The sequence below is a fragment of the Pinus tabuliformis genome, chromosome 9 (assembly GCF_031772625.1).
Source record: "Pinus tabuliformis cultivar Carrire ecotype Pingquan chromosome 9, CPIR1, whole genome shotgun sequence".
In the NCBI taxonomy this organism is placed as follows: domain Eukaryota; kingdom Viridiplantae; phylum Streptophyta; class Pinopsida; order Pinales; family Pinaceae; genus Pinus; species Pinus tabuliformis.
The window spans coordinates 363,306,942-363,325,207 of NC_142307.1; the positions used below are offsets into that span (position 1 = coordinate 363,306,942).

The 18,266-nt window shown below is 33.1% G+C and overlaps 1 pseudogene; it reads left to right on the forward strand.

The window, feature by feature from the left end:
- Positions 1-6,135: 6,135 nt before the first annotated feature.
- LOC149148712 (uncharacterized) overlaps positions 6,136-18,266 on the forward strand; it is a 38,440-nt pseudogene continuing 26,309 nt past the window's right edge.

An 18,266-nucleotide genomic window follows, 5' to 3' on the forward strand; every position in this document is an offset into this window, starting at 1 on the left:
AACGATTGCAGCAAATAGGTAAGCAGCCAATACCAAAGTTGCCTGAACTAAATTATTTTTTTCCTTATAAAAAGAATACTACTGCTTCTATTAGTGTCCCAATCCCAACACTTAATAGAGTAGAAGAGAACACTCTATTAAAAAATATTATCAAAACCAATAGTCTGATCTATATTCCAGTCCAAGTTCAAGTCCGCAGTGAATGGATAAATGTAGATGCATTCATTAACACTGGAGGATCTAATAATTTGGCTCGACCCTCTATTTAAATCTCTTTGGAAGCCACTCCAAAACATTCTAGTGTCTGAAATCATTGCAGGATCTGTTCAGTTAATACATTATGTGGGTAACATTCCTTTGAAAGTTGGGGGGAGCATTGTTAAAATTTCTGCTATTCAGCATTTTGATCCATCTGCTAGTTTAATGCTTGGCATGCCTTTTATCAATTCTATGCTTCCAGTCACTGTCGACAAAGATAAGCTGATAATTAATTTAAAAAAGAAGGCTATTGCTGTGCCTAGATTATCTATAGCAAATTCTAAGGCAATAAATGAAAATAGCCAAAAGAAAGCCGGCACACACAATCCCCTTAAGGACTCCAATAATTGGAAAGAAGTTTTACAAATATATGAAAACAAGATGGAGTCAAAAGATAAACAAAAGGCCTGCATTGACCCAAAATGGTCAACTAAGCAGATTGCTATGCATAACAATTTTGGACAGTCGAGAATCCAAAACAAGAGATAGTGACTCTACACGACAATGGAGTCAAAGGAAAATTAATCCCATGCATCCCCACAAATGAATAAGAAATCCAGAGACAAATAAGTGAGCTGCTCAGTATGAATCTTATTGAGCCAAGCATGTCTCGCTACTCTTGTTCATCGTTTCTGGTTAGAAATCACTCAGAAATAGTGAGAAGTAAGCCCATAATGGTAATCAATTATAAACCTCTAAATGCTATAACTATGGGTTTTCATTACCCTTTACCAAGACCAAAAACTATTATGCAGAAAATTCAAAATAGCAAAGTATTGAGTAAGTTTGATATGAAATCTAGATACTACCAAATACAGATCCAAGAAGAGGATAGACACAAAACTACCTTCACATGCCCTGTAGGTTTCTATCAGTGCAAGGTGGTTCCATTTGGCCTCAAAAATGCCCCCGCATTCTTCCAAAGAAGAATGGATTTTATTTTTGGGAAATATGATTTTTATTGTAACATATATTGATGATATTCTTGTACATAGTCCAGATCTTGAAACACATTTCAAGCATTTAGATATTTTTTTGACTGAATTTCAGAAGCATGGTATAGTCCTTGCTGAGAAGAAAATGGTTCTATTTCTAGGTAGTATAGATTTTTCAGGGATCAATGTCGTTAATGGAAAAATTCAAATATAGCCCCATATTCTTACTAAATTGTCTCAGTTTCCAAATGAATTAAAAGACACTAAAACAATTCAGAGATTTTTATGTGTATTAAATTATGTGCATAGATATATTCCTAGATTGTCAGAAAATACAGCTCCGATTAGAAAACATCTTCGAGAAGGATCGTTAGCAGAAGCCTCTGCAGCAGTTAAAGAGGTGAAATCAAAATGTTAGAAACTTCCAATGCTACAACCACCAGGTGATGGCCTTCTGGTTTCACAAACTGATGCTTCTGATAATTTTTTGGCAGTTGTTCTTTTTGAGAAAAGGAAGAATGAAGATGGAAAGGAAGAAGAAATACTTTGTGCATATGCATCAGGTTAATTCTCTCCTAGCCAAAAGAATAATTCAATTGCTAAAAAAGAAACTTTACCAATCTTTAATGGAATACAAAAAAATGAATTATATCTGGCACTGGTGAAGTTTCTTATAAGGACTAATTCTATGAACTTCAAATATTTCTTACCTACCAAAATTTCAAGGCAACTTGCTAGAGGAAGATTATTCTCATGGTAGATTTGGTTTCAAAAATCTGACTTTGATGTTGAATGGATACCTGGAAATTCTATTTTTTTAGAAGATTCTTTAACTAAAGATATGAATAAAGCATTTGTCATAGTCCCAAGAAGTTTCTTTGTAATACTAGGAAAAGGACCCCAAGATGATAATTTCAGCACTTTTGTAGAGAGATTCATACTCCTTGAAAGTCATGCAAATCATTTGACTGAAGAAATCAAGAAAGTTGTAGGTCTACAATTGAGGAGAAACCAGTGGATTCAGAGATGCCAAGCATGGCAGTCTAAAAATGTTGTCATATCTCTGGTGCTAGATGTTGATTTGGTAAAAATCTATACATCGCCCAACATGCAGGTGAAGATCTATCTTAAAAGCCTATCAAATATGTGGTCTTCTCAATTCACTGAAAATATAATTTGGATTTTAATAGTATTAAATTATTATCAGTTGATTGGAGGAGTGGATTTTGCATTAAATATATATATAAGAGCCCAAATGCTAGATTTAGAAGCCATTCCAATCAAAGCAGACTCGGAAATATATTTTTTGTCACTAAGGATTCCTGATATTTTTGAAGAACTAGAAGCATCCTTTTATGGAGAAATGATGAAAACTATGCCCCTACTGATACTTTGCCTCAACATGAAATTTTTGAAAATTTTGCTGATTGGGAGATCAAGGGAGGATTTTGTAGAAAAAGCCATCTACTAGGACATCCCAGTGCGTTCAGAGAACTCTACAATACCTAAGGACTTTCTCATCTCCTTGGGATTATCAGAGTTTACAACTTAGAGAAGATATTTCTCCAAATCCCTTTTCGCAGGTTTTTTGTCATGAGATTACAGGAGAAATTAAGACCAGTAATAATATCGAAATGATTAAACAACTGGCTCTTTGGTTCAAAGATTTTGGGATGTTGAAGCTAATCAAGAAATGATAGTTGTTGCAGCAATTGGATGAACTTCAAGGCAAACCAAAAGTTTTACGCTTTATGATTAATGAAATAGCGTTAATTACAATCAGTATTATTTCAGGAAGCTAGAATAATAATGTTGTTCATCTTGTTAGTTTATTGTTGTCAAACAAAATTTGTACATCAATGATTTTTGAAATGGGATGGAAATCAAAAGCACTAATTAATGAAAATTGCAGATTATGGGTGCAACATGCAATTGAAACTTCCACTAATATGTTCCAAATATTCAAGTGGGAGCTTCTAGATGGCATTGAGTTGGCAATTCAGCCTTTTCCATCATTCAAAAAAGTTTTTAAATATTCTTTTCTAGATGTTGATATTAGTTCTTTATCATTTCTAAACAAATGGGAAAAACAAGAGATGATGTTCACCCCACAACAACCAGATCTTCACAAAGTAAAAGTAAATCAAGATCAAGGAAAAACATCAAAAGCATCTCCAGATAACAACAAAACAATACCAGGAGATGCTAAAGCAAAAGGTAAAGTTGAGGAATATACTTTTCAGGCCTTTCAGGACAGCGATCCAAACGCACGAGATCTGGATGATTTTAGTTGGGACAAAGAATACTCAAAGTTGATGGAATACAACTACCTCATGAGTCTTGAAATGAAAGCATTCGAAAGATAATTGTCCTCTAATGATAATGATGATGATTATGATTTTGACCGAAGTCCGAAGGATATTGGTAAAATCTTTGTACAAAAGAATCTAGAATTAGCTAGCAATGTGATAATGTTATCACATGTTGTAGCTAATGAAATTATTATAATGGAAAGGTTGAGTAGACACCGTTGGTGAAAGAAAATACTGACAGGACCTTGAATTATTTACTCTTTATGTCATTTCTTGGATAGATATAGATTCTCTTAGGAGGTTATAAAGGAAAGATGAAGGCAAAGAAGCGGCAAGGTCGAACGGAGTGCTTCTTGGTCTTGATCTTGTACTGTAATTTTTCAAGCTTTGTAATCTTGTTTTTGAATTAATATTGAAGCCTACTAGGCCGCCTGTCTAAGGACAACTTTTGTAGTCCAAAAGAACCTAGAACTATAAGGTGAAGGCATTTGAAGACCCGTGGAGAGAGGTCATAGTGCACACACATGTTCGGTTGAGGAAAGAAACCCGTGTTTCAGATTTGCTATTCAAGAATCTCCGAATTAATTTTGAAGTAAGTCTTACTCTAAAGAAAGTTAGCCTCATGTCTTCTTGGAAGGTGACCTTGTGTTGTTCTATAATAAAGAATCTCATAAGTTAGGATCGAGAGGTTTGAGCCAATGTGGCTAAGTCAATACATTATTAAATGTATTCCTCCTGAAGTATCATGTGAGCTTATTGATTTCTATGGAGTTACATTGGTGCAACCTACAAATGGGTTGTACCTTAAAAAATACTATGGTTAAGTCATTTTTTCATAGTTCACAATGTACATGTTGTATATAGGTGTATTCTGTTCAGAGTTTCTTATGATTTATGTTAATCATGTTTACATTTTATTTGTAGATGTCAACATCCATTCACCTATATGTTGGTTATGGTGATGGCGTTAGTCATAGTACTCGAAAACTTTCTTCTGTAACATGGGTTATATATGTCCCAGGTGGTGAGTTAGTGAGTTTACAAGGGATTTTTATTAGTCTCTCTATAAATAATATCGTTGAGTATATCACATTGATCAGGCTATTTCTCATAGTATTTGTCGCATAGTTACACTAGTACCAAATGAGAAATTAGTGACTAAATGAGTAAAACCATTAGTCACCGTAACTTTTGCAAGTGAAATACTATTAGACATGAGAAATCTTGAGTGACCAAACAAAAAGTCACTAACATAAATGACTAAATTAGTCCCGGGTAAAAATATATGACTAGCTAATAAGTAATATAACTAAAAATGACTAATGTGAATGACTAATTTAGTTTAGGAACAAAAATATCACTACCTAACAAGTACTACAATAATATGAACTAGTTCCTTATGCAGTAATTTTAATTGTGCCACTTCAACAATATAAACTTATAAGTGAATGTACCTCATTTTCACACTAAATTTTTTTCCAACTAGCATAAATATAGTTTAACAACAATTTATCTTTGTCTTGACATATCTCTTCATGATGTAATTGGAATATTAATCATATTCCTCCTTTAAATTTCTGAGTATTATGTTGACACTGAACACCTTTACAATGAACCCTTACAATTTCATATATACAATTAGAACTCCATTACTTTAATCTCATACATCGTATACCCATTTCTATGTTATAATAAGAGACATAAGTAACTTGTGATGTCCTTAAGCCCACTTTGTCCCCTGTTATTAACCCAACTGCTACCTCTGCATACTACACCACAATAATATTATCCCAATTGAAATTCTTCGTGTCATTTACATATGTAAGATATATACTTTATAATATATATACATATATATATATACATATGTGTGACACACCTTTATTTAAGCATTTAAACTATATGTATTCCCACATGGGCTTGAGGTTGTTGGTTTGTTTTGATACCCAAGTGACTGCTCCCATAATTATTTTTGAGATATATTTAAACACTTTATCCTCACCACTATTAAAAATGTTTCGTGCATATTCCAAATAGAGGGGGGAGAGGGAGGGAGAGAGATATGGAGTTGAAGGGGGGAGAGACGGAGGGAAAAACAAATACATAGAGAGATAGAGGTGGAGAGAGAGAGAGAAGGAGTGACAAGGGAGACAAAGAGGTGTTAGAAAAAGGGAGGTGCGAGAGAAAGGTAGAGAGGGGAATTGATAGATAGAGGACTTGAGAGAGAGAGAGAGGAGAGAGAGTGAGGGAGAGAGGAGTGAGAGAGGGAAGGGGGAGAGTTTACTTCTAGATGTAAAGAATATATAATTTACTTAAGCCTTAAGCAATCCAAGCCTCAAGTGAAGCGACATGATTTCCACTAGAAAGGGTTGTAGAGAGACTACGTCGACACATTGTAATGTTAAAATACATGTATAGACTATATACATGTGGAAAATTAGGTTTTCTAATGTTTGTTAATCATGTGGTAAGTGGAAAATAATGTTTATGATAAATCGCTTAGTGGTAAATTATAAGCAACTTCAAAGTTCTAAAAATAACATTTAACTCCCTCATTTAAGCTCTTCTGCTATCAACATTCAAGAAGTCCTGATGATGGATCCTTATTGGGATTTGAAACATTGACGAAAATGGTTTTTACTGTGGGTTCTTTGGTAACTAAGTCAAAACATTTAACTTGATTATCACTTTTCTATTTGTTTACGTATTTATGATAAAACTAAAAACTAAAAATATTATTTGTTTAAATAAACTAGCCCACATCCATTTAACTCTTAATCTACCAAGAGTTGAGAGGGATCAAATCTCTTAAGGTGCAAACCTCTTTTAGAGGGAAAGCAATTATGGTCTATCTGGGCACTTAGTAAATCTAGAATTAATGTAGATCTAAGTCAATATATATTGAAGTTATTTCTATGAGATAATTTACCCTCAATATACTAGTTTTAAAAAAATTATTTCAAAATTCCTCTTCCTGCTAATTTCAAGTTAGAAAATATACACTTAAATTTAACTTCATTGTCACCATGGTTTTACTTTTATAAGGACTATTATCATTTTCTTTTTGCACCACATATTTCAATCGTCATATAACAAAGGCATGAACATTTCTTCAAAGGGATAAAGATTGACCCTCATAAATCATCAAAACAGTATCATTACAAGTATGTTGGTACCGCAATACACTATCAACAAACATACCTTTTATGCCATGCCTTTCTGTCATCATGTAAGTAAGGCATGATAATTTCTTCATAGGTCTAACCATTGTCCCTTGGAAATCTGCAAAAAAATATCACTACAAATACATTGGTATCACACCAGAATATCAACAAAGAGACTTGGGGAAAACCATAAGAGGTCGATCCCATAAGACTTAAATTTATTGATCTACTTCAAATTCACCACAACTCCCTTTAGTTCTGAAATAATTGATGGGTTTCATTTTTGGTTGTTTCATCTATATAAATTCAAACAAGAAATGCATTATGCTAAAAGTGTTGCACTTGGGTTTGATTATGTTACATGAATTACCGTTAAACTCTATTAGAAAGGTAGGGCATCATTGCTATCGTAGGATAATGTGATGATGTTAGGTACAAATGCTTGTTTTAGGGTTGTTTCCCTATCTTTATGCATACACACTCAAGCATATGTAGACAGATGGATGGATGGTAAATTGGAATTGAAGAGTTGAAGTGATAAAAGGGCATGTTTGTGCAAATACCTAAATCCTTCATTTTTTGGCTTATATTGTTAGTCTCCGCGAATGTGCGAAATGAACTTTTCTTGCAACCAAAAGAAACCTATTTTTCCCTTGTTAACTTATGACTATTTTTTCATTGTTTTTTTTCATTTCCAATATTAATTCATTTGGTGTTTTGTTGTTATTGATACTATAACCATGAAATTGTTTATCCATTTACTCACATGAAGGAACAATGTGAAAGAAATACTTCTCTACAATTGAGTCCCCTACTTCAATCTATTTAGATTATGAAATTTTGAAAGTTCCCTATATTTTCTGTTATAAGACACCAAAGACTCCAACATTATAACTTCTTGTTCATAAATTCCATGTGTATTTTGTACATACATAAAAAGGGTTGTTGCATACTACCGCCACAAAATTTCTTTGACAAGTTACTTGTTTGATAAAATTTTCTTTGGTTACCAAAATCAACACAGTATTCCATGATTCCATAATGTACATTTTATTTGATCATTGCGACTAGCTAGGAGGCTCCCAAGCAAACCTTAGTATTAAATTCCATGCATCTATATTTTTGGTTTATCTTTACAATCTCATTCTTGTTTGGTTTTGGTAGGTTTTGTTTCTAATTCCTAGCATGTATGGGATTAATATCAATTTGAATGCATACACAACATAAATACTTATCATTAGGAAAGAATCAAGTTATGAAGTTGTGTTACTAGTTATTTTAAGTGTCAATCAATTGTTCAGGAATTAAATGTCATTGTTGGTATTTGTTCATTTTATCATTAGTCCCTTCAACTTCAAGGTTTCTTTCACCTTGTCCGGATCCTTAAAAATAAACAAAAAGTGGTATTTGTTATTAAGGCTAGATACTTTCCTTGTAGTTGCAAATCTTCATCACCAACATGGGCTTTATGTTACTTGATGGTTATCGTGTTGGAGGAATAGATTTTCTTCATTTCAAAATTGATGTTTTTGATATTTCGATCAAGGCAAGCAAGTTGGATGTGGGCAAGAGCATGATAATAATAGCCAACAAGAAAGCAAGGGATATGAGTTTAGTGAAATATGCCACATTCTTCATAAAGATACATGCAAGTCATATGTCGAAGAAGTTCTTGAAAAGATCAATAGTACGTATCATCTTGGATATGTTTTAGAAGTATTGAAAAGACAGAAGAATGTTGGCATGAAACTTAATTATTTTAGCTGGGTCCAGAAAGAAAAATGTAATCAACACAATAAAAAAATCATATGATGAAATTTTAATGTTCTTCACTAACATCAAACACTATGATAATCTGCAAGAAATCTTTGAGGAGATTAGTATAGTTGGATTGGAGCCAAAGGATGTTACTTGGGTTAAACTGATATTCATAAATTCTAAAATTTTGATGAAAGTTATTGATATGCTTCTTGATGTGAGGAAGTTTAAATTTAGTTTTTCATTCTCTTCCTTTAGAACTCTCATTGGCACACTTGCAAAAGATCATGAACTAGACATGGTGCTTACAATGTTTAAATAAATGTAGGAGATATGGTATGAGGTGAAGACCTATCTATTTACAACCCTGGTCTGTGCATTTTCGAAGGATGGTAAGCTTGATGTTGCATTGTATTTGTTTGACTAAATGAAAAGAAATGGATTGGGTGTAGGTATTATCTTTTTATACTATTTCCATAGATTGTTTTCGAAAGATAGGTAAAGTAGATATGGCCTGTAAGTTCCTTCATTAAATTAAGGCACAAAAAATCACACTAGAAGAAGTAATGAATACAACTATGAATGGCATACTTTACAAGGAAAATAGATTGGATGAAGTAGAAGAATTGTTTGACAACATAGAACTCACCATAAAGGTTCCATGTGCTTATTCATATACCATGTTAATTATGGGATTTGGAAATGATGGAAAGCTTGATGAAGCTTAAAATTTAGTAAACATAATGAGATAAAAAAGGATGAAAAATTGATTCCATAGCATATAATTGTATTCTTACTTCCCTTGGAAAGAAAGGTAGACTGGATGATGCTTATAGAATTTTCATGAAATGAAAAAGGATGCAGAACCTAAACACTCCACCTACAATATTATGTTTGATATCCTATGCAAGGCAACCCTGTTTCCAAATGTAATGACAGTTAACATCATGATTGATAGGTCGTGCAAGATTCAGAGGTTGGATGATGCCTGTAAAATTTTTGAGATTTTAAAAAGAAAGGCTTGTAAGTGGGATGGAGTGACATATTCTTCTCTCATTAATGGTTTAGGAAAGCAACGCATGGTTGATGAATCATACAGGATATTTGAAAGGATGTTGGATGATATTCATGCACCAAACGTTATTGTATATGTATATCTTATTAACAACTTTTTCATGTGTGGTAGGAAAGATTATGGGCATAAAATACTTAAGGATGTGATTCATAGAGGTTGCATACTAGATCTAAAACTTTATAATGTAGATATGAACTTTGTTCTTAGAGAAAGGGAGATTGACAAGGTCTGTAGAAGTTTTGAAGAAATTAAAGAACATGGATATGTTGTAGATGTGTTTACCTACTCTATACTAATATGTGTTCTTAGAAAGGCTACTGAAGCACCAAAAACATACAATTTGTTTTATTCAATAAAGGAGCAAGGTTGTAAACTTGATATTTTTGCATATAACACTATATTCAATGAAGAAGAAAGGTTGTAAACTTGATATTTTTTGCATATAACACTACCATTGATGGTTTTTTCAAGTAATGAAAGGTGAACAAAGCCTACCAACTCCTTGAATAAATGAGGATAAAGGGCCATTCTCCTAGTGTAATTTATTATGGAGCACTTATTGATGGACTTGAAAAGGTTGACATACTAGATGAAGCATACATGCTTTGTGAGGAATAAAAAGCCAAAGTCATAGTTTTGAATGTAGTTCTTTATAGCAGTCTTGTATATGGGTTTGGAAAAGTAGGTAGAATAGACGAGGCATACTTGATTATGGAGGAAATGATGTAGAAAGTCTTGAACCCAAAAGTATATACATAGAATTGTCTTCTTGATTCTCTCATCAAGGAGGAGGAGATAAAGGAGGAATTAATATCTTTTTCTTCAAAGAAATATTTGTTGTGATCTCCAAATGTTGTGACTTAAAATTACACTGGTAGGTGTTTATATGATGAGGTTTGTGGTGGTGACATTGTTTAAATTTGTCATGCTCGATGCAATATTGAACACTTGTCTCACCTTGTTAGCCCATTGTCAATGTTCTCTGTGAGTGAGCCTCATCATACGTGAACTCGACGATTTCCCGGAAGTGTCTTAGGGAAGGATTCCTCCTTCATTTTACATCAAGAAAATATTGGGAGAAATTTCAACATTGCTACTCTGGCTTCAAATCAATAGGAATTTTCATGTTAAAAAGACTTCCACACTTGCATATTCTTTATCATTTTCATTTTGGCTTCCCTTAGCCATGATTTCCCCTCATATTTGGTCAATATGCAAGAACATTTGGTATTGTTTCTCTTCCTACTTCTAATCACGCTCGCTTCAATCTCTTTCCATTGTAGTTTACCTAAATGTTGTTAACTTTATGCATTTTTGTTCTTACAAACTAGAATTTTTGTTGAAGCCCTTTACCTAACATGCTTTCTCTTCATCTTCTCAAAAAATATCATCAGGGATTTTTTTTTTCCCATTTCTAGTGTCCTATGGCCAATATTTTCATGTTGGAATTGGTTGCAATTTAAGCAAACTCTGATCTCTTCTTCATCTATAACTATCTCCCTCTCTTGTCTCATTTGCATGAGTATGATCATTATCAAGTAAAGGAACAGTGCAGGATGAATACACTGAAGAAGAACGAATGGGTAAAATGGATTCTCTTGCTACCGAGATTCTTCATCACAAGAAACTCAAATAGAATGGGCGAGTGCAATGATAACTAGCCTGTAAGTACACAATTCATGAAAATATTCTATTTCTACCTCTAAAGGTTGTAATCTTTTACTGTTTCATGAATAAAAAGTATCCAAAAGGTATTCACGTAAGTGGCCCATCGAGGAATAAATCATTGTGTTAAAGAAATGAAGGCATACTATTTGTTTATGTGTTCACACTTATTTTTGTGTTAGGGCCTTTTTTGAAGGGAAGGAAGCAAAATTTTATGTTTTGGGGTTTTAGATGATATCAAAGGGTTCAAAGTTTAACCTTCAAGTCACGTTGAGAGTCCTTTTCATTTTAAAATTTTCTTCAGAGGTGTTCATCTTTACATTTACTTTAATATTTTGGCGATGTTGTGTTTTTTTATGTTTTTGTTTTCTTTATAGAAAATAATTTAATTAAAAATAAATAGGTTTATGGTTGTAGAAGTCATTTCTGGAAGCCAGTAGATAGTCATGTCTGACTTTTATTATTGTTTTTATCCTGAGGAACAGAGTATTGATATGTGATACTAGCTAAAACCCTAAACCCTAGACTTTCATTTCATTGCCAAGTTCATGAGATTTTCATAATGTTTGTCTCAGTGTTTTATTTTATTTATTTATAATAAAATTTTAATTACGTCGTAAATAATCTTCCTATTATGAATCATATGTACGATTTTGACCTTTAAATTTCCTATTACAACCATCTGAATCCTTTGGAAAACTATGGATTCAATCATGTTCGATCATCCTCACTTCAAGTCTGTGGGAATATTCCATGATAAGTAGTCATGATTGTTTTCCAGTAAACCTACATTTGATGTTTTGAAATTGAAGTGGAGATAGAGAAGAGTAGGAATTGATCTAATTTTTTTCCTTCAGAAGCCCAATTTGTGGTCAGAGCATCCTGTGTTTCAGACGTAGGTGGAGTGAAGTCATTTCCAATTTAGAGAAGGGAAATCGAAATTGTTCATCACATGGGAAGTGAGGAGTGAAAGGTGTCAACATAGATTTGGTTGAGTTGTATGAGTGTTGAATAAAAACTAGGGTTTTGGTAATGAAGAACCATAACTCATTCTGATGGGACCATATAGAACAAGAAGCTCCATGGTATCTGTAATTTCATTTTTTTGCAATTAGGGGAAGCATAATTTTGAGGAGCAATTATTGACATGGTGGGAATGGATTTTATGACTTGTTCTTTGTTGTATTTGAAGATTATGGAATCCTTATTGGTGAAGATGAAGATATTTCCTTCTAGAAGAGAAATACAACAACATTTACCAAGTGTTCTCTTCTCTAGTGGTGTTAGTCTTCACCATGAATGGAAGTCATGGCAGCAGGAATAATTGAATGGGCACTTGTTTCATATGATGGATTATAGGATCGCCATGGGATCTTCTACTCACCTTAGCCATCCACAACATTCTTAGCAATTATCACAATTCATCGTTTGGGATAAAAGTATGTTTTATACATTTAAGTAGGTCATCTCAACACAATTTCTATTTTTTTCCTCTTAAATCCATAAGACAAGATATCTTATTAAACTTCGTCATTTCTCAATTTATGTCTCATAGTATTTTCCTTGTTATTGTACCTTAATGATACACAAGTGTTCATTTGCAACTCAATTTATGTCTCAATTTATTTATTTTTTTATTGCACTTTCAAGATTTTGTCTATTAATTTACATTGATGATACACAAGTGTTGATTTCCAACTCAATCAATGTCTCAAGTTATTTATTTTGTTATTGTAATTTCATGATACACAGGTGGCCTAGGAGAGATAATTAAGTTTTTGGCAAGTTTTATTTATCTAGAGCTCTTTGGTAAGTCAACACTACTGGCTATTTGTAAGTCAATTCTAATTGTATATCATTCCAAAGCTTTTAATTCAACTCATTTCCAACACATATATTTGTTGTGCAATTCAGAAGAAGTGTTATATATCTTTAATATAATACTAACAAAGTTATAGGGTGGTATGTGCACAAAATTCATAGGAACATTGATTGGCATCAGAGGACACTAACATTTTCTATCATCTCATCTAGTTTTAACTTTCATTTCTTGTGTTCTGCTGGTTCATGCCATTTGGAGTAATTGTTGCAACTAATTCATGTTGCTCCTTTATATTTTAGGCATTTTGACCATATTTTTCATAAATTTTAAAGAATTCCTTCTATTAGTTTGTTATTTCTCTTATTTTATAAAGATATGCCATTTTGAAATGTAAGGGACAATTAATAAAAAGTATTTTGTATTCTATTATGTCCTTATGTCATTGTTTTTCTTCTAAATATGATCCAATTGTGCTCTTTACAACATGTTTAATTTATTTTAAACTTTTATTGGTAAAGTTTCCATTTTCTTACTTTAACACAACAAAAAATTAAACTAGAAAAATGACCTTGATTTAGCATATAAATCCTTGGTAAAAAATTACCATAGCCATAATCTTATTTACAATTTGGACTAATTTTGTGAACATTACAATTTCATAAGAATATACTTATGAAGAGGAGAAATACAAATACTTCAAAGTTTTAACAACTTACCACTAAATATTAAGGTAAGGTGTTGAAGTTAAAACGAACATCTTAACCTGTATTATCACAATTCCTTTTGCAAAGAAAAATTTACAATTCTCATTCATAGATTGAATTGAAATTATATTTTTCATGTGCTTTCAGGACTTATAAGAAGAATTGGATTTTTGTTTATCCTTTGTTAAAAAAATTTCTTCAAGATCCCATGACTTAACAGTCCTATTTTTTGATAAAATGGACCCTATCTAACTGCTAGAAATGTAAAAGGCTTCATCAAATCTTTTTTACGAACATGTTTATAATGATGGACAAAAAATATTATTTTCTGCACCTGGAACCAATCCTAAGGAAACTAAAACATAGGAAAAATGTTATCATAGGTTGTATTTAGAGTTAGAAACAATGGCTCTTCTATCCTCTTCGAGAATGACAGTCCCCTATGAAACCTGAAGCGCTTCCCTTGATAGGAAATCTACCTTCTCATTTAGCTCTTGGAAGATATGAGTGAATGAAATTTCCTTTGAAAGAACTTCCCACTACCTTCAGCTCATTGCCAACAGGCATGAAATATATGTTTAATAATTGGTTGAGTCCATTCATCTAGATAATTATTAAACTAGAATCACCAAACACCGACATTTTTTTAACCTTATTGTCCATGACACTCTCTAAAAGGAACTTAAGTGCCATAAAGTTAGCATAATTATTTTATATTTCCCATAAACCAACCTTGAACTTTAGGAAATGATCTTCAGAGAAGAAAAGCTACCCTGACATGATTCATATTTGAAAAACCATGAGAATCTCCATCAAAAAATCCATAGACTTTAGATTTTTCGATCTCCAAGTTCTTTATTTGTTTAGTTTTTTTGGAAATTGATCTCACTTGTGATATAATTTTGAATGAAAAAATAAATTTCCCTTAAAAAATCATAGATTTTTAGCCTAACTATATACCCCAAGTCATGGCATAGGGAAGAACCCCAAAGTCCTTTACTTCTTTTTTATGATGCCACATTTTGAAACCAGTACATCGATCAACTTTTGACCAAACCCGTTCAACACACAAAAATTTTATAAGAAAGTACGAAATCATTTTTCCATCCCTTCTATAGAGCATACATATCCCTGGGGCATGCCTTTTCCTTTTTTGTGAAAATTTTTGAGTCACAGACTTGTTCTTAATGGTAAGGCATAAAAATATCCGAGTCATATTTGGGGTCCATAGCTTCGAGATTAGCTTTCACCACCATCTCGATCCTTGTGTATTGACATATAACATTGTTTTGTAGCTCACACGTGCAATATACTCCAAAAATGCAGTTTGGATCATCCAAGAGTGTTATTTTCATTAATGAGTCTTAAACAACTATGCTGCAAACTTTCAAAATAAAATTCTCATAGATCACTTGTATTCTCTTCCATTGTCAATGAATACACATTTTTCCATTCTTCTTTCCATAAACTAGCAAGACCCTGGTCTAACACCTAATTCAGAGTGTAACGTAGTAACTCTATCATCTCTGTTGGGAGTCTTATCATGTTTTTGCATCCTGTTTAGGACTCTCAGTTGAGTATTTCTGGTTGACCATTCCCCACTCTCCGAACCAACCAGTCTCCAATAATAGGGAAAGTTTAGATTAGATCCTTATGGCATGTTGAAACATTTGGTACAATCATTCTAGGATTCTTCATCCCCTAGATTAAGGATTATGAAGTGTTGTATTTCTACCATATTATCTGATTCGACACACCTTCAAACTTTATCACTCAAATGCTTAGGTGTCAGGGAATTACCAGAGAAATGAAAGTCTTTAATCCCAATCCTCCATCCTCTTTAGGCTTGCAGTATATTTCCACTTAATTAAAGGAATCCTGTCATCTTATTTTTCCTGTACTACAAAAATTCGAAACACTTTTTTCTTATAGTCTCCAAGACACCTTTTCGAATGAAACCCAAATCATGCTAAAAAAAGGGGGATTATTTCTAAGTTAATTTTGTGAAAATCAATCTTCCCTCAATTAAAATCCACCTATTACACAAAATATTTATCCTGGCCTGAGACTTATCCAACAGAAAAGGCCTCTCTCTTTTTCCATACCCATTTCGTTTAGAAAGGAAATCCATATTTTTAAATCCATCTAGAAAATTGATTGGTTTAAAAGAGGATATTTGCATCAACTGATTTTCAAGGTCTAGACCTACTCTTTTAAAAGTTTTGTCATATTTTTGAACATCTACCTTCATACTTGGAGCAATGTTATACAACTATAATATCTTCTGCATCTTTTAAGATTATTGTGGGGATCCATTGCTAAATAGAAGAACATTGTTTACAAATTAAAAACATGTTAAGAATAAATTTCTTCCAATGTTTACCCATGATATAGTGCCGACCCTCCTAGCTTCCAGAATGGTCATACGAAGACGTACAACAATAATTAAAAATAACAATGGAGATGATATTTTGGCCTCAATCATCTTGGAAAATTGATGCAAATCCATGTATTATGACCGCATATGAAATTGAAGTTATGCATCCCATAATCCATTTCACATTTTATAATTGAAGATCAAATTGAACATTGATAAGCAGGAGTCTAATGGAAATCCATCTAGCTCTCTCATAAGCTTTTGAGAGTCTAGCTTCATAACATGGCTGGGATATTTTTGTTTTCATAGTATGAAAATATCCTTGGTTTTCCCCTATAGCATAAAAATATGTCTTCCATGTAGCAAACCAAAATACTCCTGAGCAATTGCTTCAGAGGAATATTTTTTTAACCCTCACTAGTAGTATCTTTGCCAAGATTTTGTAAGTGCGGTTACATAAGGATATTAGTTTCAAATCATCAAAGGAATTTATATCATCTTTCTACAAAAGTTCTACAAATGTAAATTCAAAGGCACCCAATACTTTTCCTATACTTCTCACTTCTTCAATCACCCTAAGTAAATATTCATCCAAGAGGACATAGAAACCAATATGGATTCTATTGGCTACCCATCTACAACCATTTTTATTTCATTCTCAAAAGGGATTTTAATTCCTCCTTTGAGGGTACCTCCATTTGCTGCTAATTTTCCTCCTCAGTCACAAATCTGGGGTAGAAAGAGGATATGTTAAGAATATTTGCAATATTTTCTCTGTCACAACCTTTATATATGGATTGGAAATGTGTAACATCCTTATCAACTAGTTTATGAGCTTCGGAAATTTTATCTCCACGTTTCTTCTCTGTTTCTCATGTTGGGATTATTTTCTTCCTATGTTTTTGTATTTTCATCCCCCTTCTTTAGCGAAATTGTCTTTCTCTTCATTTTCCTTTTTTTTTCCTCCAAGTTTGAGTTTTTATTTTGTAAGATTCACCTTTATTGTTCCTTCACATTAAAAACACCATCCTCATCCCCTTCATATAAATGTACTATATTTTCCTTCATTATTGTTAGTTATTGGTGCCTACTCTTGTCTTTAGCATTTGCCAAAACAACCACTGCTACATTCAATAATTATATCTCTATTTGTTATAGACATTTTTGGGCACTGCAACCCCAATCATACATGTCCATAAACCAAGGTCTCCTAAGTCGCTAAAAGTGTTGTTTCACACCCTAAAGGAACAAGGTTAGCTGATTACATCATCTCCCAAAAGTTCTCCATAGAAAACTACTCAGAACTAGTCAATGCTGGACCATACAGACTGCCCAGAGCAGAGGGTGCGATGTATCTCACCTGCCCAGTGTAAAGGGTGTGATGCATACTGGAAAGCCCTCCTGTAGGGTGTGATGGGCGAGAGTAGACAAATGGCAGAGACATTTTGCAAGGTGGATTGTCATGGAATCTTCCAGAAACTTCTCCTGTGACACTTGCCTCTCTGAATTCACCCAGGGATGATTAAGAGATCATAAATCTCCAAGTGGAATAAAGAAATATCAAAGAGAGGACACTAATCAAAATCCTAGAAGCTGACTCACCCCTTACAATCATCTATATATGGATCCCTCATCCAAGAGATCCAGAGGCTAGAATTTTGTATCTTGTAAGGAAGTGTTGTTGGTTTCTTGGTGGAATATCATAGTGTTGAGTGATCTAAGCTTTTCATGACGTGAAGAAGGGCTTTCATGTGGGGATGATGACACTGAGTCAGAACAATTGGTTGTAGTCCTCTTTGCTATTCTTGATATTAATAAAGCTATTCAATTTTTCCTCCACATTCTTGTATGTTTGATGATATATGCATTTGTGTGGTTAATATATATCTGGTCCTGTATTGTTTATGATTGTAGATCTCTGTTCTTCGATAGTATTATGCTACTTTGATTCCACAGATGCTCTTTGAAGCTAGGTAGACGAAGGCAAAGTGGAAAAGATCTATCAGAAGGGAGAGGAATCAAGCAAGGAACTAAGTGCAAGACTGAGGTTGGTGTCCTTTGTTCCCCTCTTATCTACTTCTCATAAAGGAAAGCGAAAGTAGTTTTAGTTTGTTTGTTTCTAAGATTGCTACCAGTCTTAGTGGGACTAGTAGCTCTGAGTGGACACTAGATTTCTTGATAACAAAATGAGGACTC